Genomic DNA, 21,956 nt, shown 5'->3' on the forward strand with positions numbered 1-21,956 from the left:
ATAATTTACTAAATGTCATATCTCTAGTTGGGGTCACACAGCTATGTGACACTGGGTATAATCAGACTCCAGAGAGGTATTCTGGTTAACTGGCTTCAGAAAAGAACCCCACTTGTGTCTTAAGCTTGCATTGGCGGTTAGCACACAGGTAACTAATCAAGTTTTCTTAAGCCTCCTGTGGTCTGTTAATGACAGGAGAAAATGTCAATGACCTTGAGAAAATGTAAACAAACTGGATAAGATCAAAAAATTTTCCAGGGACATGACTGCAGAATCTTCTTTTTTTTTTTTTTTTTTTTTTATTTTTTATAAACATATATTTTTTTCCCCAGGGGTACAAGTCTGTGATTCGCCAGGTTTATACACTTCACCGCACTCACCATAGCACATACCCTACCCAATGTCCATAATAACCCCACCCCCCCCAACCCCCCTCCCCCCAGCAACCCTCAGTTTGTTTTGTGAGATTAAGAGTCACTTATGGTTTATCTCCCTCCCAATCCCATCTTGCTTCATTTACTCTTCTTTTTGAGAGAACAGCATTACCTTGTCTTGCAGTGCAATATAGTTTCCATGTAAACATGGATATGGCCTTCCTCTGAAGAAGGGTAAAAAGGCTTTGCCGCTGCTGCTTCTTCTTTTTTTTTTTTTTTTTTTGGAAGATTTTATTTATTTATTTGACAGACAGAGATGACAAGTAGGCAGAGAGAGAGGAAGGGAAGCAGGCTCCCCGCTGAGCAGAGAACCCAATGTGGGGCTGGATACCAGGACCCTGGGATCATGACCTGAGCTGAAGGCAGAGGTTTTAACCCACTGAGCCACCCAGGCACCCCTAAAGGCTTTACTTCTTTAGAGGATAATGCATGTATAGCATTTTGAGAGTGAATGTTGGAACCAAATCATCTGCCAGTAGAGAGGCTCCTAAAAGTGGGGTGTCACATTAGAAGCGACTTAGGTAGAATCCATTTAGGCTTCAAAAGCCTGACTTGTTTTTAGGGGGGATGGCACCAAGTAAAACTTAAGGATAACCTCACTAAGTTTTACTGTAGAGATTTGATTGAAGTCCTTTGACTAATAAACTGGTGATAACTGTGTTTCACATATCACATATATTTCCTTTTCTTTCTTCTTAAGAACAAGTAATTAAAAGCAGGAATTTCTGTCCTGGGTATTATGGAATGTGCATGGCTGTAAATGAAGAAAATGCAGAACCTGCAAGGAGGATACTGGAAGAAAATACCTAAACAGTTTTGCAGTTCTGATAGAGGAGAAATCCATTTCATATTTGGAAGTATTCCAGTTAGTTTTTATAGATGGGAATCTAATCTAATCAGCAAGATAGGGCAGTGTTAATGAAAGATGTTCCTAGTTCTTAGAAATGTATGAGCAGGAGAAAAAGAATTTTAGCACTAAAAGGATCATCCTGTCCCCACCCTGCTTCATTGTTTTAGATTAAGCGTGTACTTTTGCTTTCTGATTTCTGCAGCATCCTTAATATGTGCCTGTATTTACCCACATGTGTTTCTTTTTACATGGTCTCTTTTCCCACATTTGTGAAGAAAATAACTGTTTTAAAATTCATTTATTTTTCCCATTTGGTTGTCAGCATCCGGAAAAGCTGCTGAAGATTTGGTCAGAGCCAGTTTGGAAATGCTAGGGTCTGTGAGCTCAAAGGGAAAGAGGAAGTTCTGCTGTTCTTGGCTGACAGAATGACCTTAGGCTGACCAGTCCTCCCTCCCCTGCCCAACCTTTCTCCCTCCTCAACCTTTCTCCATCCCCATTTGCAGAGGTTGGTTTGGGTACAAATGTGTTCATATAAAAAATCACAAAATATCACTGTGTTGTCTGCATAATATTCTATTGCTTTGGTCTTTCAAAAAGACAAAAGTGGAAAGTGTTGAATATTTAAAGCGCGGCTTGTCTTTTTTTTTTTTTTTTTTTTTGGTCTTTATTTTTTAATCCTAAAAAGTGTTTTATTTACTGGATGTCCTTGTTTTCAGATGGATTTTTTTTTTTTTCTTCCTGGTAGTATTACTACTTCTTTTTCTTTTTTTCTTTTTTTTTTTTTTAAAGTAAGCTCTGCTCCTGGTGGGCTTTAACTCAAGACCCCAGTATCACAAATCATATGCATGCTCTACCAACTAACTGAGTCAGCCAGATGCCCCTAGTATTATTACTATTTCTGACAAAACTCTTAAATATATATTATCTGTGACATGTACAATAATCTAATGATGTTTTTACCACATTGTTTTAAAAGCAACATTTAACACTAAGAATTAGGGTTTTTGTTTTTTTTTTAAAGATTTTACTTATTTATTTGACAGAGAACACGAGATCACAAGTAGGCAGAGCAGCAGGCAGAGAGAGTGGGGGAAGCAGGCTCCCCACTGAGCAGAGAGCCCAATGCAGGGCTCCATCCCAGGACCCTGAGATCACGACCTGAGCCTAAAGCAGAGGCTTAACCCACTGAGCCACACAGGTGCCCCAGAATTAGGGGTTTTTTTTAAAGGAAGTTTTTCTTTTGAATTTGAACCTTGGTACTACTTTGGTATATTTTCACCTAAATTCCTTCTTGTGAAGCTTCTTGGTATTTTATTGAAAACCTGTTTTGTTCTGTTTGACTCAAACCAAATCAGTAAGATTGAGGCATCACACAGAGGTGGTCTTTCGTAGGACTGTGGCCCAGAATGCTGTTCTGTGTCCAAATACAGAACCAGTGTCGACTGAGAACCTAATACGTAGAACAAGGCACATTCCCATTATTCATAGAAGTTTGTGCTTTAGGGGAAAAGACCAACTGAATACAGAAGTTTAAAGGGTGTAACTTTAACACTTGAGCTGTTTAGAAATTCCTCAGTATAGCCACTAACTTAAACAAATTATCTGGAGTCCAGAGCAATATAGGCTGCAGTTCCAGGGGGCTGTTGTCTTTTTGGCTTCAGTGCAAATCTGCCTTATGTTGGTTGGTGATGCGGATTACATTTGATCCCTGATATAAAGCACATTACATCCAGTTTGCCACTCTTTTCTCTTTATTACATACTGCTTTATTTGAGTATACAAAAGAACGTGTTTTCTTTTAATATTAATAACAGCACGAGCAAGCCACAGTCTTCTCAATAAGAAGTGCTAACTTCCTCTGGAAAACAGAAGTGTGGTATATACAGCATTACATAACCTGGTTTCTCTGGTGTTAAAATTTTAGTATTTAAGAGTTATTGCAAAGTCTTTTTACAGAACTGTGGGCCACTCTGTTTTCCTGTCGTTGAGTGAAGAGATGGCATCTTTGTCCACATCCCCATGAGAAAATAGTGATGGCTGAACTGAGTGTCATGAAGTGTCAGGCACAACTTGGCTGGCATTGGTTTGATTCACAATCCTGGAACCTTAGCACTGATTTTTTTTTTATTTGTATTTTGAAATACAGGATATTTTAGGGATCATTAGAATTGACAGATATCAGAATTGACACCTGAATAGGGTTACCAAATAAAATAGAGGATGCCCAAGTAAATGTGAATTTCAGTTAAGATAGAGGGCATATTTACACTAAAAAGTTACTCATCATTTATCTGAAATTCACATTTAGCTGACCATCCTGTATTTTATTTGGTAAATCTGGCAACTCTACGCCTGATGGTATAAACTACATAAAATGTTAAGTTTGCATAAAGTAATGCCATGGTAGGGATGAGAAATATCCTCCCCACCACCACCCCACAGCTTCTTATTCCTCAACAAAAGCTTTAAGTTTGTGAAGTCTTTATTTCATACTTCTTCTGTTCGCTCCTCTCATACATCCAAATGAGAATGTTTGTAACTGGCATTTAGCTCACTGTTTCACGTGCCTGACAACAGTCTCTGGGGGTTCCTATAATCACAGTGTTGGTAAGGGCCCACCATGGGCAGCTGGGCATGAGATCCTGACCTCTCTTGACACTCCCCTGCTGGAACTGCAGACTCTAGCCTTTTCCATTTGTTCCTTCTCAGAGTGCTGTCCTCTCCAGCTAGAAGCACAAGAGACAGGCATGTAAACTCCTGGCATATTTAAGGGGTTGTTTGGGACAAAGTATGTGACTGTCCTCATTCTCTCGGGATCTCAAAGATTTAATATTCAGTTATTCAGATGACCCAGAGAAGAAGAGGGAAGTTGATAGTATATGATATAAGAGAGGGGTCAGAGATTGGAAGGGAGTTGGGAGAGTTGAGTAATTATTAATATCTTCTAAGACTTTAACAATCAGTATTCAAAGGAGAAAGCACAGCTAACCACTCTCTACCAAGTGTGCAAATTGTGAGAATGCAGACATTCCTGCATAGCATTTCTGATATCATTTGAGTAAAATTTAGACTTTTGTGTGGACCTTTAACAGAAGCAAGCTTTTACTTCCAAAGGACTTCATTAAAGGTGTAAAGGCCATACTGTGAATTAAAGATGACACACCCTGTTTTGAATTGGATTTCCTGCTAGTTCTGATCCGAGGCATTCTTCCCGGACTAGGATGAATTCAGTTCCAGTGTTTGCTTGTAAAACTGAATCCAGTCATTGTATTTGTAGTTTGGCTTTCTGCCTGCATTAAAGTACAGAGCAAACTTCAGCTAGTTACTCCCTATGATTCTGTGTCCTCCATAAAGAGTGGGGAAAGAAGAGGGGAAAACCCAAAGGGTGACTGAGTTCATTTACATACTGTGCCAGAGGGCAGCTGTATGCTCCCTTGTGTCACATGAGTCTGTGGAGAATTCTGATATTCCATTTACCAGAATAAGAAAAAGCCTAAAACAAAATAAAACAACACAAAAACTGGTCTTTCTGTTTCTACTCTGCTAACAAGTACGAGTGAAAAAGTAGGAGATTTTATGTTTTCCCTCTTTTCAAAGTTTTGTGTATAAAGAAGGAGCTTGTATAAGGAGAAATCACAAGACAGGCTGGTGGCACTGCTGGCTAGTCCAACCTGAGTGTGCCCACTGAGTTGTCCTAGAGAGAACCTCAGGTCATGTAGGCTGCCCTCTGGATTTGTGGGTAAGATCTGTGGGGCTTATCCCTTCTCCCTAGAGTATTAAAAAACATGCCTCAGTGTACTCATTGTCACTCCAGGTACCTCCATATAACACCTGACAAAACTTGGCAGAATGTGTATAGAAAGGATTATTTCTTCACTAAATGTGAGGCTGTCTGGGATACAGTGACACCAGCCTCAGTGCCCTTAGGAATAATATATTTAGAGTCATTCTCCTGAGTTAAATTGAGAGCCAACCTCTTAATTTGGAGAAAGGGCAGAAATGAAGACTGACCTATTTGGTGGGTTTTCCCAGGGTCTGCTTCCTCAGGTTGAGGCCGTGCTAGAATAAGGAGTGTGGAAATGATGCCTGAGAGTCAGTGACACCATCCTGCTCTGGTGACATTGCAGAGTATGTATTTCTTGCTATCCTGATTTTGTTATTTAATTCTGGTCTGCCCCACTGAACTAGAGCCAGGTTAGCTTTTCTTTAGATTTAGTTTTATTTAATTGGAAAAAATCTGAATACAATTGGATAAATATCACTAAACTTTGAGTTCATTATTAACAAAAAGTCTGCTACTTTGCTACTGCTTGCTAGGTACTAAGAGAAAATATTTAAGGCAAAGATTTCGGTCACAGGGAACCTTCTGTCTTCTTTTAAATAAGAGCCAGCTAACTGTCATATAGCAGCAGAATGTGAACAAAAAGAAAAAAAAAAAACAGGTTCCTGCCTGGATGTTTTATGGAAGTGGAACATTCAGCTTCCTGGTGTTCAGAAGAACCACAAGTACAGAAGTGAAGAAATGGTTGACAGGATTCCCGAAGCCAAGCATAGAGTACAGGAATGCTAACAAGATAGTGTTTAAAAAGGCCAAAATGAAGCAATCAAAAACAGGAGTCTGACTTCCAGTTTCTTGTCTGACATATAAAGAACTTGGAAATTATCATACCTATTTTCACACACAAAAAAAGCTAAACAAACAATCAACAACTCTTTTGGTCCAGCATAGTCATAGGACACACCACCACCCCCAAATATATTATTTCTAAGGGCACTTAGCCTGGTGCCATTGTATTCTTCTGGATATCTTCACATTTAGTGAAGAAATAATCCTTTCTTTTTTTTTTAATTATTTTTATTAACATATAATGTATTATTTGGAAATAATCCTTTCTAATGCACATCCTGCCATGTTTTGTCAGGTGTTATAACAATGTCATAGGGCACACTACCACCCCCAAAACTGGAAAGACAGATAAGCAGATGCAGAGACACACCTTCTCAGAGCAGAAGCCCAGGAGGAAACACATTGATGGAACTAGTATCAGGGCAGAAAAACTTTTAAGTGTAATTGACAAATTGCTAGAGACTCTGTGGATTAGGTTAAGAGTTAAAAACTTCAGGGGCCTCAGCCTTGGGGGATTGGGGGTAGGGGGAGAAGCACACTTTTGTGAGCTCTACTTCCAGAAGCCCTACCAAGTTCTCACAGTGACGATCAGAGAAATATCCCTTCATGCTTCCAATGGAGGGAAGGGAACTATAGCCATCTTGAAATATGCCAGAGCATTCTGTTCTTCTTAATAGGCCTGCCCTCAAGAGAAACTATTTAAACAGAGCCTAACCTATTAGAGATTTATCAAAGCCCATCTGACCTGGGGGAAAGGAAATACTCAACTCCAGGTCCCTCTAGTTTTCTTACTTCACCTAAGCAGGGAAAACTGAGTAGAACCTGGAAGGTTCATAATCCAGACTGAGCCCTAATAAAAAAGAAATAAGTCTGAACGAATCATGTAACTCAGACCTTATTTAAGAAGTCTCTGTGGAAATGAAAAGACAATAGGAGCAACAAACACCAGAGAAAAATTTCCCTTTTGACAACTATAGCTACAACAAACAATAAATATAGCATAAACACAAAACCCCATGCAATGGGCATATATTCCTTAGATCCTTTGATGTCTGGTTTTCCATAAAAGATTGTAAAGCACTCTAAAAGGCAAAAATTACAGTTTGAAAGAAACAGCAAGCATTAGAACCAGAGATGTTGAAATTCATCAGACAAGGGGGGGCGCCTGGGTAGGTCAGTTCGTTAAGTGTCAGACTCTTGATTTCCCCTCAGGTCATGATTTCAGGGCCCTGAGATTGAGCCTCTCCTCAGGCTCTGCACTGGGAGTGGAGCCTGCTTAAGAATCTCTCTCTCCCTTTCCTTATGCCCTTCCTCCCCTCTCTTATACGCATACATTCTCTTTAAAAAAAGAAAGAAGTCATCAGATTAGGAATTTAAAACAACTATGATTAATATGCTAGGGGCTCTAAAGGGAAAAGTGGACAATAGGCAAGAACAGAACAGTAATGTAAACAGAGAGACAGAACCCCCCCCCCTTTTTTTAAGAGTCTTTATTTATTTGTCAGAGAGAGAGAGAGCACAAGCAGGGGGAATGACAGGCAGAGAGGGAAGCAGGCTCCCCACTGAGCAAGGAGCCCAATGTGGGACATGACCTGAGCTGAAGACAGACGCTCAACTGACTGAACCACCCAGGCATCCCGAAACCTTTTTCTTTTCTAGAATGAAAAAGAGATGGTAGAAATAAAAGACTCAAGCACAGAAATGAGGAATCCCTTTAATGGGCTCATCATTAGACTTGACATGGCCAAGGAAAGAATCAGTGAGCTGGTAGAAATGTTAGTAGAAATTTCTAAAATTGAAATGCAAAAACAAAACAAAAGGATGGAAAAGGGGGAGCATAATGTATAAGAACCATGGATCAATTCCAAAAGATGTGATACACACATAGTGGGAATATTAGAAAGGATTGAAAGAAATATTTGAAGCAATGTGTAATGACTGAGAATTTTCCAAAATTACTGATAGCCAACAGACTACAGAGCCAGAAAGTTCAGAGAACATCAAACAGGAAAAACAAAACAACATCTGTACCTAAACATATCCTATTCAAATGCAGAAAATCAAAGACCCAAAAAAAAAAAAAAATCTTGGAAGAAGACAGAGGGGAAAAAGCTCTTTACCTATGGAGAAGCAAGGATAAGAATTTCATCACACTCTACTCAGAAACCATGCAAGCAAGAAGAGGGTGTAATGAAATATTTAAAGTATTAGCAGGAAAAAGAGCGATCAGTCTAGAATCCTTACATAGCAAAAGTATTCTTCATAAACAATGAATTCTGGAACACTGAAAAGAAATAAAATAAAATGAAAAAGAAAAGTATTCTTAAAAGTAAAAAAGAAGCACTAACTCAGACAAACAAAATCTTATGGAATTTGTCAACATAGACTGCTTTCTAAGAAACATTAGAAGAAATTGTTTAGAAATAAGGAAAGGTCATGGGGCGCCTGGGTGGCTCAGTCATTAAGCATCTGCCTTTGGCTCAGGTAATGATCCCAGTGTCCTGGGATTGAGCCCTGCATCATGCTCCCTGCTCGGCGACAAACCTCGTTCTCTCTCTCCCACTCCCCCTGCTTGTGTTCCCTCTCTCACTGTGTCTCTCTCTGTCCAATAAAGAAATAAAATCTTTAAAAAAAATGGGAGGAAAGATCTGAAATTAAGGTCTACATAAAGAAAGGAAGAACATTAGAGAAGGAATAAATAAAAGTAAAATGAAATACATCTCTTATTCCTAATTCATCCAAATAATCATTTTTTCCAAATAATACCAACAATATAGTCAGTGACTGTAGCTTATGTATAAGTGAAATGAATGACAGCAATATTATAAGGGATGGGAGGAATTGGTAATGCTTTATTATAAAGTATATGCACTACCCATAAAGTGATACAGTGTTCTTTGAAAGTGAACTGTATTAGTTGGGAATATATATTGGAAACTCAAGGGTCACCACTTAAAAAGTTTTAGAAGGAAGTATAATTGATATGTTAAGAGAAGAGAAAATTAAAATACTCATTCAAAACCACAGAAGGCAGAAAGTGGGTAAGACTATAATAGGAACAAAGAACAAGAGTAATAAATAGAGAATAGTAACAAATATGGTAGATACTAAACCTACTATATCAATGATCACTTTAAGCATCAGTGGTCTGATTCACCAATTAAAAGACAGTGACTGACAGAGTGGAAAATTCAACCAAGTTTTCTATAAGAAACTCACTTTAAGTATAAAACACATATTAACAGTAAAGGAATGGCACTGTTGGTGGGAATGTAAATTGTTGCAGCTGCTGTAGGAAACAGTTTGGAGGTTCCTTAAAAAATTAAAAATAGGAATACCATGTGAACCAGCAATTCCACTTCTAGGTATTTATCTGAAGGAAATAAAAACACTAATACAAGAAGATATGTATACCACTATGTTCACTGCAACGTTATTAAAATAGCCAAGATAAGGAAACAACCTAAGTGTCCATCAATGGATGGATGGACAGATAAGAAGGAGTATATAATGGAATACTATCCAACCACCAAAACATGAAATCCTACCATTTGTCATATGGGTAGGACTTAAAGGCCTTATGCCAAGTGAAATAAGTCAGACAGAAAAGGACGAATATTGTATGATCTCACTTAAATGTGGACTCTTCAAAAAGAAAAAAAGGCCAAGCCCATAGATACAGAAAACAGATTGGTGGTTGCCCACTGGGGAAGGTAGTTAGAGGGGTGAACAAAATAGGTGAAGGGCATCCAAGTTTCAAACTTCCAGTTGTAAGTAATTAAGTCAGGAGGATGAACCCTATAGCATGGTGAGTATACTTAATATATTAGGTATATTGCATATATATTAAGTATATATTGTGTATTTGAAAATTGCTAACAGAATAGATCTTAAAAGTCCTCATCACAAGAAAAAAACTTTTTTTTGCAACTATGTATGATGACAGCTGTTAACTAGACTTATTGTGATCATTTTTAATACATGCAAATATCAAATCATTATGTTGTACACCTGAAACAAATATAATATGTAAATTATACCTTATTTTTTAAAAAGTAAAGAGATGTAAAAAGCTATATCATGTTAATATCAATCAAAAGAAAGCTGGAGTAGCTGTGTTAATTTCAGACAAAGCAGACTTCACAGCAAGTAAAATTATAAGGAGTAAAGAGAGCATTACATAATGATGAGTAGGCCACTTCTCCAAGAAGACGCAACAGCCTTCAATGTGTATGTGCCTATCAAAACATGTGAGGCAAAAACTGGTAGAATTGCAAGGACAAATAGATGAGTCTATTCTTGTAGACTTGCTATAACTTAAATAGTTGAGTAATATTTCGGCAGCATCCTCTATTACCCTTTGATGGGAGGGAGCATGGAACAATGATGGAGTGAGAGGAGCAAAGGTTTGTGTGTACAGTGGACAGGATGGCAGCAGTGTGAGGGATAAGCTCGAGGTAGGCAGAGTGGCCCCTTAGAAGGCTGTTATGAGAGAAGCCTTAAAAGGGTGATTAAAGTTGAAACTACTCCTGAAGGATTGATTGGTTGAGGAAGGGTAAGGAGTCTACGACAGATTCCAGATTCTGACTTAGGTAATTGCATGCTGATGGGGGTGTTAACTGAAACAGGTAATACTGAAGCCAGAGAAGACTTCCAGTTCCATTTTTGACAGTTCATAAAATTCATATGATCCGGTCAATTGTTCAGTAGAACAGAGGGCAAACAAAATGTTCAGGCCCAAGTTGCAGATCAGCAGGTAGGTATGGAGCTGAAGAGCATATGGGGTTGGCCATCATGTGAAGTGAGGCTTTGCAGGGTCCAAGCAAGAGAAATGTGCAGAGAAGGAAAAGGAAGGAAGGATCCTCAGCAATGAGCCACTGGTTAGGGGGTCGCAGGGACTAGAAGGGATGATAGTTATCCAGTGTCAAGGGGAAAAAAGATAAGAAAGTGCCCCTTTAGTTAGCTACCATGGAGTCATCAGTGACTGGACTGGAGGTGTTTAAATGGACTGCCCCGGGGGAAACCGTACTACTGAAGGTTGAGGCAAACAATTATTCTTTCAAGAAACTTGGCTAAGAAGAAACCTAAAAAATGGAGTGATGGCTAGTGGAAATCACAGTAAAGAAGACCTTTTTCTTTTCTTGAACTTCGGGAACCATGGACATTTCTCCCACCACACATACTTCCTCTTCCCCTCCACAAGAGGAAGAGTCTGGTCATTAGACTGTTAAACTTGTGAATCAGTTAAAGAAGTTTATGTACAATAAAGTATTACCTCAACTGTATATTCATCTTTATATCTAGTAAGTATAAATGACAAGCTAATTATGAAATGCAAGAGCCATGTTTTAGCTGAACTTGGTTTTTAAAAAACTGATACCTGAAAGTCTTAAGAGTCAGATGTAGTGAGGATGCATGGAACCTCTGGAGATTTCTAGCCAGCAGTCCTGAGAAATGGAGTTTGCTACATAACAATCTAAGGTCCTTTGCTTTCCTCCTTGAGAATCCTTTTTTCCTAAGGAAGGCTGTCTATTTGTGTCTTGATTGTGTATTCTCAGACCTGAAACCCAGGTGGACTGCCTATTAGCAGCTGCATTCTCCTTCCAGAGTGGGGAGGGACCCAACCCATGCCTACTAGTGCACTGGACCAAATTTCTCTGTAACTTAATCCAGCTTTTGAAAGAAGGATGGGGTGCCTGCGTGGCTCAGTTGGTTAAGCATCTGCCTTCGGCTTAGGTCATAATCCCACAGCCCTGGGATCTGGCCCCATGTCGGGCTCCCTGCTTGTCTCTCTCCCTCTACCTCCTGCTCCCCCTGCTTGTGCATGCTCTGTGTGTGTGTGTGTGTGTGTGTGTGTGTGTGTGTGTCAAATAAATAAATAAAATCTTTTTTAAAAAGAGGGGAAGAAGTAAAAAATTCTATAGGCGAGAGAGAAAAAGTGGGCAGGAACTAAGAGGGAGAGTGTCCATCAATTGATAAATGGATAAAGAAGATGTAGTATATATATGATGGAATATTACTCAACATAAAAAAGAATTAATATTGCCATTTGCATTGTTGTAACGAATATACCTGAGAGTATAACGCTAACTAAACAAAATAAGTCAGAGAAAAATAAATACTGTTCAATTTCACTCATATATGGAATTTAAGAAATAAAACAAATGAACAAAGAAGGAGACAAACAAAAAACTGAAATACAGAAAACAAGCTGGTTATTGCCAGAGGGGGATGGGTGAAATAGGTGAGTCTTAAACACTTTTATAAATAATATCATGAAAAGGTCATAAAGGCTCACTTATGACCATAATTTTCTAATGAAACAAGAGTTCTAGTTCTAGTTCTCTAGATTTCTCATTTGTTTGGAAATGGGTAAGCTGGCCTGCAGCACAGAGGAAAATATCCAAAAAACAATGGGCTTTTGTAGTCAAATAAATGGAAAGGGAAAAGAAAACAGAAGAGTTATTTTCATTTTTTATTTTAATTTAATTTATTTTGATTTTTAAAAATAAACTTAATAGTAAAAATAAATTTAATAAATAGTATAAAATGATTTTTGAAAGCTTGTTTTACCAGGAAATGTATTCAAACAATATAATATTTTGACCTTCTTGGGGCACTGGGTAGCTTAGTTGGTTAAGCATCAACTTGATTCCAACTCAAGTCATGATCTTAGGGTCAAGTCAGGCTCCACACTCAGTGTGGAGTCTGCTTGTCCCTTTCCTTCTCCCCTTCCCCCTGCTCACTCATTCTGTCTCTAAAATAAATAAACAAAATCTTAAAAAAAAAAAAAAAAAAGGTATTTTGACCTTCTATTCAACAAGTCCCCAGCACTCTTCTGCTCCAGTACCCACCCTACCATTCTAATTTTTATTTCAAGACTGATGTCTGGCATCACCTCCTTTTGGGAACTTTCTCTAACTCCACTCTGTGTTAAGACGAGACTGCTTTACGAAACTTGTGTCTGGGAAGTAGTAAGTATCATGAAATAGTTATGAGGTGAATTAATAGATAATGGACATTTTTCAGATTTTACTTACAGTGAAAAATAACAGTTTAACACTCTTAAAAGAACATACTATAAATCTGTCTTTGTACTGAATTCTTTGCATGGGTGATTTCATTTGATCTAAACCTACAATTAGAAACTGCTGCCACCCCTTTTCACAGGTTATGAAACTTGCTCAAATGGACACTGCTAGTAAGTGGACCACTTGGTTTCAGCCCACTCAGGTGCTTTTACTCATCACCACAAGAGTGTGCATATCTTCTTATGGTGGAAGGACATGTTTTTGGTATAACTTAAAGTATAGTCGTGAGGGGCACCTGGGTGGCTCAGTGTCTGCCTTCAGCTCAGGTCATGATCCCAGTGTTCTGGGATTGAGTTCTGCATTAGGCTCCCTGCTCAGTGGGGAGTCTGCTTCTCCCTCTCCCCCTGCCCTTCCTCCCTGCTCATCCTCTCTCTCTCTCTCTCTCTAAAATAAATAAAAATAAGATTTAAAGTATAGTAGTGAGTAGAATTTTTTTAAATACTATACTTCATAATTTTTCTTTATGTTAGTATTAGTAACATTCAGAATTAGGTGTATGGCAGTGTTGTACATTTCAAATAAAGGTTTTGAAACAGTTTTATCTCATTTTCACAGTAATTAAAATTATTAGAAAACACGTTTATGCACATATATGTACAAAGGCACCACATCACATACCTACATCTGATCTTTATTGAAAGAAACCAAGCACCCAATTCCAGAGACCTTTATCAAATGAAGATCTAGAAAATCTCAACAAGAAATTGAAACAATTTAGAAAGAAAATTTCTGTAAGCAGTACTGTCTTACCTGCTGTTTTTGAATGATCAAGACTGCTAAAGAGGAAATATGGGAGTGGGTAGATGAGTACTCAACCATTTGTCATCTTATAGATACCTGTTAAGAGTGCTAGTGAATGCAAAGAAGGAGATAAATCTGGAAAACATCAGATATCATATGAATAATAGGAGTTATTTCATAGTGTATGAGTTGTGGTAGTTTGTATTTTTTCAAGGAATTGGTTCATTTCATCTAATGTGTCAAATTTATGTGTGTAGAGTTGTTTGTAGTGTTCCCTTATCTTTTTTTTTTAAACGATTTTTATTTATTTGACAGACAGATCACAAGTAGGCAGAGAGGGAGGAGGAGGAGGAGGAGGAGGAGGCAGGCTCCCTGCTTAGCAGAGAGCCCTATGTGAGGCTCGATCCCAGGACCCCGGGATCATGACCTGAGCCAAAGGCAGAGGCTTTAACCACTGAGCCACCCAGGCGCCCCCTATCTTTTTTATGTCTTCTGCAGAGTCTGCAGGGATATGCCTTATTTCATTTCTGATATTGGTAATTTGTATTCTTTTTTAGATTTATTTATTTATTTGAGCGGGCACAGGGGGAGAGGGAGAGAAGCAGACCTCTGCTGATTGCAGAGCCCCAGTGGGGGGCTTAGTCTCCATAAACCTGAGATCATGACCTGAGCCAAAATCAAGAGTCGGATGCTCAAGAGACTGAGCCACCCAGGCGCCCCTAGTTTGTCTCCTCTCTTGAGGGATTCGGTATTCAAGGCATTTAGTGTATGTAAGTTTTTACTACGTTTGGTAAAAATCACTGTAGCATGAGAAGAACATCACACTGTTAGTAACAACAAAGCAATTATGAATAGTTCTCATTTATTAAGTAAGAATCTTAACAGTACCCTATCTTCCTGACAAGGTTGTTATGAGAACTGAATAAAATAATAGAAGCAAAATTCTTAGACAAGTAGACATGGCTCTGGCATGTTAATGAGTTTTTATGTAACATAGGTGCCCATTTCCTAAAGCTCCTGAAGACCATACGCACTCCTTTTACATTATCTATTGTTGGTCAGGGACAATTTTCTATCTCTGCAGGGCTAAAGAAAAGACAGCTAATGAAAACTAACCCTCAAGCCTAGTGACCTCACATGTAGAGCCACAACTGTGATCTGAAGACAGGTTGACCTCAGATGGGCTCTTGGAGAACAGGGAAGGGGGCTGTTTCTCTGAATCACTGGTTTAGCTTGCCCTTAGGGTTGTCCCACGCTGATTCCCAGCTTGCCTCCACCCACTCCGCCTACTCACTGGCCTTATTCTCCAGGGGATATAATGTATATGATCTCCTCTAACTGCAGGGTGAGCCGTACCTCCCAAGCCAGAACTGTCATCTGGGGCCTAGATGTTTGGGCTGAAAAATTCCTGCTATTTGTTTTCTGATACACATGTGTATTATAGTAACATATCTGGCCTTCACATTATTTGGGAGAATGAAATTCTGTGCATACATACAAACAAATAATGCCCAAACTACATGTTATAATTTAAACCTGTAGGTGAATATTTAGGACTAAAAATTGTCACAGGTAATTATGGTGGTAGGAATAGAATTAGTAAGTTTAAATTAGAGTGTTTGTATGTCTCTACCTTATATACTTTTTACTTTCTGACCCCAGTTTACACCCCCATAAAGTATGAATGGGTTGTTTCCCAAAACTTGTCTTAGAACTCAGACTGCATTTGCCCAAAGAACAGCAGTAGAAATTATGGTTCCATTCCCAGGTTAGCTCCTAAAAGTCTGTTTCACACTAATGTATTCTAACATTTTACAGATAACAAAAACTTTGTCTCTCCTTAACCACATTTATAACATTGTTTCTCTGAGAAAAAGAATTTTTAATCCAGTTCAGATACTATGGACATATGTCCCCCTAAATGAGGAGAATGAGAGGGATGGGGAAAAGAAGAGAACTCTAGGTATTTGGGGGGCAGACATGTCTTAATAAGTGGGAAGAACATCCCTGAACACCTGAACAAATGTAAGCCTTTATGCCTTCTTTGAACAGGACAGCCACTGATCTCTGAACTGAATTGGTAACAAAAAGGGCAGTTGAGAGATTATGAATGGTAGAGAGCAAAGGATAATGTCTTTTGTGCTATCTGTACACATGTTGGGTTATTTCCTAAACTGGATGCAAGTCAGAAACTGTATTCAATGTATATATTTCTCATTGTTTAAAGTATCTTAACCTGCATCATTCTACTATATCAAATTGCAAATAATGGGAGAGCAGAAACTTAACTCTTCCTAGATAGCCTTAATGCTCCACTATATGACTACCTTTTAAGTTCTTAATTTATGCTATTGGTCAACATTTTGCATAGGTTCATCTCAGTTTGAAGCTGATTAATCTGTGGTGTATTACCAAAGACACCTATGATCTCCTTATATATGTACCAAACTTGTCAGTTCTATAATTGATTAAGGAACCAGTTTTATAATGTTATGCTTCTGTTGCAGAAAAGTACTGTGCTGTGTGCGACTCTAATATTCTTAAAACAGATACAGCTTTTTTTAACTTTGATATAAATTTTTATAGCATACAAATGTAAATAGTGTGTCTTGAGTTTTTACATAGCTCCAACTGAACACAAATTATTTTTCTCCCAAAGAGGAAAAGTCCTGCAATGTCTTTATTCCAGTAAGATACCAGTAAATAGTGGGCAAGTTAGGGTTACACTCGGATCCTGTGGATGATTATTGTCTTTACAAAACTCAGTTCTGGATAAGTAACAAATTTTGCTGTTTTTAAAACATGAGGAAGAGTCTGAATCCCACATTAACATTGTAACAATCCAGCGAAATATGCATTGGTATATCTTGAGCAGTATCTGACACTTATCCTTATTCGTACACTTTAATGTCCTTTGTGGTTGCTGGTGACGTGGTTTGTTTTGTCTTTGAAGAACATTTGTTCTTACTTATTTCTCTGGTTTGTCACTGCTTTATCATGGAATGTTCCTTCAAATAATTAGCCATTTATCACAAAAGGAAGATAAACTTTAGGTGTGAAGAGGTGAAAAAATCACTTATAAATAGTGGACATTTTTAAGTTACATAGCTTTTGGAATAATAGCAATTCAGCACTGAACAAATTTGTTTCATGTAATTATTTGTACATATATTCTAGTGTGCCATGTGGCTAAAACTGCAGGTTGTAGTTTTAAAAAGCAATTGCATCCTGCATAGGTGTGGTTTTCTCACTTAACTTACACACATGCATTCCACTGGAAACAGATGCTTTGCATAGCCCAGTCACCTGGTCATTTATGCCTCTCTTTTCCCATCTATAAAATGTCCATGACAGCATAAAAAAACAATTGTACATGATGGTACTGACAACTGGGGTGGGGGGGGTTAGTTTTTATGCAGTGGTAGTTGAGCAGGCACAAGATGCAGTTAAGGTTGTCACAGACGCATCCTCTTTGCTTATGAGGGGCATGAGGATGAGGGGCAGCAGCATGTGATGCCATATTCACAAGCTCTTACTCTCCTTGTGAAGAAATTAACTGAAATAAATAGTGAAAGAAGTCTTGGTAGGAAAGACTCCATGTGGTAGCATGTTGTTTCTTCTGTGACCCAAATTCAAGTTTTCTCTTTCAGATCAGGTTAACTTTACCAAACACAAACAGAAACTTTGATTGTTGATTTTACTTGTATGTAACCTGTGAATGACCACCTTCTGATAAGAATAACATTTAATGCAATGTTTTATCTATTTAAAAGCAAAAGGCAGGGTGCCGGAGTGGTTCAGTTGTTGAGCATCTGCCTTTGGCTCAGGTCATGATCCCAGAGTCCTGGGATCAAGCCCCAAATCGGGCTCCCCACTTGGCGAGAAGTCTGCTTCTCCCTCTGCCTACTGCTCTCCCTGCATGTACTCTCTCTCTTACTCTCCCTCTATCTCAAATAAATGGGTAAATTCTTTAAAAAAAAAAATTAATAAAGTAAAATAAAAGCAAAATGCTTATTCCCTTTAGGGAAAATAGACACAGATTAAAGTGGTAAAATTTCCTTGCTTATGTTATCTTGATAGCCCATACCTGATTAAAATTTCAGGTGATCTTATCAAAAGTGATCATTTTTTTAGCTGAACTAGACATTTCATGGTATTCTCTGGTATTAACTCCTTCTGAAACTATAAAGTGCGAGTGTCAGTGTGAAACTTGACATTTATCCAACTCTCCTGATAGGAATTGCTGTCCTTTTACCTTGTGGAACGTTCTTGCAGTTTTGACTGTTCTTTCCAGATATGTCTTTTCACACATAGTACTGGTGGGTCCAGGAGAAGACTTCTTCCTACTGGTTGTACAGATTCTTTGAGTGTAGCATCTTTTCTAGAGGTCCTCAAGTTAGCCACTTAGGTTCTCTTCTGTGGTCTTTAGGTGCCAGACAACTAAGTATGGTTTTTCCTCTCATCCAACATGCAGCTGTCCTCTAACATCTAGCAGTTCCTTTGGGATTCTCAGTTCCCTGAGAAGCCTCCCAGTTTTCACCCAGAAGTTCAGATTATTTAGGCAGTTTGCCACACATCTTTTTTGTTTGCTCAGGGACAAAAGTCCAAGAAGCCCAATGTAATTGCTTTTACATATTACACCAAAGTTACAGCATTACACCAATATGTTCATTATGGCTGGTGACTTATTAATGATTTTTTTTTCTTCTTTCTACTTTTCTGATTTTCCCAATTTATCTATAATGGCTATTGCATGACTTTCATAATCAGAAAAGTGTTATTTTTTTCTCACTGCTTTCCTCTTCTCCCTTTATATTTATCTTGGGGTCCTCTATCCATTCTTATATCCACAGTGATTCCCACACTTTACCACTTTAAGAGTTAGTACCTGTATGTGTTTTTCTCCAAAGAGATGAGCATTTCACTTCAAACAGTCCCTTTGGACTCCACTGTAAAATGAAACTGAGTCAATTCTATTGTGCCTGGAAGTGTCCTTTCTAGGTATAGGGTTAGATTTCTGAACGCAGAGTAAGTTCAAGCCCAGCTTCTCTGTCCTGGTTTTGTAATCTTGGGAAACTAATCTGTCTCTACCTCAGTTTTCTCAACTCTAAATTTGTGATACTAACAGTACCTCTTCTGTAGGATGGGCATAATGGTTCACTGAGGTAAATCATGCAGAATGCCTGGCATGGAACAGGTGCTTCATAAGATCTTTGCTATGAATTTAATAATGGCTTGAACACGATATACATTCAAATCAAACTCCTGGTATGCATCCTGGTTATAGTACCAGGGTCTATGAAGTGTTGGCATGGCAGCATATCAGTGTTTCAAGTATTTTCAAGTATTATATTTATTTTGGAGTTTCCACATGCAGCCAGGCAGAATTACTCTAGCATCCTGACATTTAATCCTCAAACCTCCTCAGTGCCTTACTCCATCACTTACCTTGATCCTTTCCCTCTGTCACCTAACTGTGAGCCATATTGCCTCAAGCTGTGCCTCATAACTCTCCTTCCCTTTGTAACTTGAAAAATCAAGAAGCAGCCTCTCTTTCCATGGGCAGATTTTACATTCTGTTCCCAGCCCATGACAGTTGATCTTCAGTTGCACTTTGCTTCTGAGATCAGTTACTCCATAGTAAATTCCTGACCAACTAATTTTTAGATCTGTTGGCTTTTTCCACCTTGCATCCTGGTTGCAGTGATCATTCCTGCCTCACCCCTGCTCCTTCACTGCCTCATCCCTGTCTCTCCTGTATGTCCCTCAACCCCATCTCTATCTGGCGAGTTCTTCACCCTGTCTGTGTGACAGTTCCTCCTCTTATCTTTAGTACCTGCCTACCTCCTGCCCATCCCATCCATTGGATATTCTTTCCTGCTTTGTTGAATACTAGTTGACCATAAAGTTGAGGGTCCATTTCTGGGCTCTCTGTTCTGTTCCATTGATCTGTGTGTCTGTTTCTGTGCCAGTACCATACTGTCTTGATGATTACAGCTTTGTAATATAGCTTGAAGTCTGGAATTGTGATGCCACCAGCTTTGGTTTTCTTTTTCAACTTTCCTCTGGCTATTTGGGGTCTTCTCTTGTTCCATACAAAATTTAGGATTATTTGTTCTATTTCTGTGAAAAAATTTGATGGTATTTTCATAGGGATTAATTGAACCAAAAACTGTAAGATACCTAGGAATAAACCTAACCAAAGAGGCAAAAGATCTGTACTCTGAAAACTATAGAACACTTAAGAAGGAAGTGGAAGGAGACATAGAAAAATGGGAAAACATTCCATGCTCATGGATTGGAAGAATAAATATTGTTAAAATGTCTGTGCTACCCAGAACAATCTTCCACCTCTTTTAAACCATCCCTCTAGCTATGCTTTAACCATCCTGTCTGAATGCACTTCAGATCTAGTCTTTGTACATTTTATCGGGAAAGTTTCTAACTGCAGTCTAAAGAGAATTTCTCAACACTCTCTGGATTTGTGACGGTTTTTTTTTGTTGTTGTTGTTTTTTATTTTGTTATTGGTTTTTGTTTCTGTTTTTAGCAAATGTGCTTCCTGATGCTTAGAATTATTGAGCTAATTAGAAACAGTACTGGTATGTCATTTTCATCAGTGAAGGAAAGAAATGTCATCCTCATCAAGGACTACTATGTGTTTTGTTCTTTTATACATGTTATTATAAATTCTCACATTAAATTCTCACAAAAGCCCAGGAAGAGGGGAGTCCAGATCACATAGGCCTTCTTAAGCTCCAGTCTTTCTCATTCTACTAGAACACACCACTTGTTATTCTGCTTTGGGTCTCTATATGACCTTTGGGCTCCTCTCTATACACAATAAATCAGGACAGTCACTTGCTGGGGGTAGTCTAGGTGGTAGCTGTATGACAAAATAAGATTTGGGATCTGAGAAGACCCAAATCTTTATATTGAATGCTATCAGTTTTCTAATAACATTCCTGAAAAAGCTCACTGTCTCTAAATTAATCTACTAGGCATTTCAATAGGAATTGCACTTTTGGGCAATTACTGTCTTTGAAAATTTTTTAGTTGCTCTGGTTGGAAGTAAGAGAGAGGAAATAGCTATTTAATATGATCTCTGACTATTCTTTCAGCTACCTGATTACTTTCCTGTTAAGTCTAAGGTTGCTATCTTTTGGTGTAGAAAAATCTTCAAAGTGTGAAAAGGAACTTAAATCTAATTCTTCTAAGACTTAAGGACCATTTAATCCTTTTAAGAAATCACATTTAAGGGGCACCTGGGTGGCTCAGTAGATTAAGTGTCTGCCTTCAGTTCAGGTCATGATCCCTAGGATTAAGCCTGCATTGGACTACTTGCTCAGCAGAAAGTTTGCTTCCTCCTCTGATCCTCCCCTGCTTGTGCTCTCTCTTTCCCTCCCCCTGCTTGTGATCTCTCTTTCCCTCTCTGTCTTGCAGACATGCTCTCTTTCTCTCAAATACATAAATAAAATCTGAAGAAAAAAAAAAGAAATCACATTCAAATATTTACTTGCTATAGAATTTGGTAGTTAAGTAGATTTTCATAATTCATTGTGTACATGTGCTTTTCTTAAATACAAAGACTTCTTAAAATAGTTTCACACATAGAATGAATATATTATTTGATCGTTTCTTAAATTAATTTCTAAATATTTCCTTGTTCAACTTAAGCTATTTATTTATTTAGCAGTTTTTCTTAATAGTTGGAATATTAAGTAAAATGGGGTACAGATTTATTTTGGGTTTATTACCTTTGTGTAAAAGAAATTGAATGTCCAAATCTATTTCACTCTTCAGGTGACTTGCATACTTTGGGCAATAAGACGAAATTACTTCAAGTTAGAATAAAGAGTAATGCTTACACCAGGTTCCTCAAGTATGTCTAAGGAAATACTGTTTATTTACTTTTTAAAAGTTAAAATAAAGAACTTTGTTGTGTCATTCTAGTCTTTTAGAAACATTTTAAAATATTACTATTTAAATATTTAAATTGTAAATAAAATAAAAATGTTACTTCTGTTGAAGTTTTGTATTGCGATATAATTGATGTATAACATTGTATTAGTTTCAGATACACAACATAATGATTTGATATTTGTGTATATGGTGCAATGATCACCACAGAAAGTCTAGTTAACATCTATCACATAGTTACAATTTATTTTTCTAATAATGAGAACCTTCAAATATGTAATACAGTTATACATAA

General features: G+C 38.0%; 1 protein-coding gene across 3 annotated transcripts in view; it reads left to right on the forward strand.

Annotated features, from left to right (window-relative positions):
- SPIDR (scaffold protein involved in DNA repair) overlaps positions 1-21,956 on the forward strand; it is a 490,566-nt gene that overhangs the window by 288,618 nt on the left and 179,992 nt on the right. The gene's annotated exons all lie outside the window — the stretch shown is intronic.

Source organism: Lontra canadensis, unplaced genomic scaffold (assembly GCF_010015895.1).
Source record: "Lontra canadensis isolate GAN:19392208 unplaced genomic scaffold, GSC_riverotter_1.0 scaffold121, whole genome shotgun sequence".
In the NCBI taxonomy this organism is placed as follows: Eukaryota; Metazoa; Chordata; class Mammalia; order Carnivora; family Mustelidae; genus Lontra; species Lontra canadensis.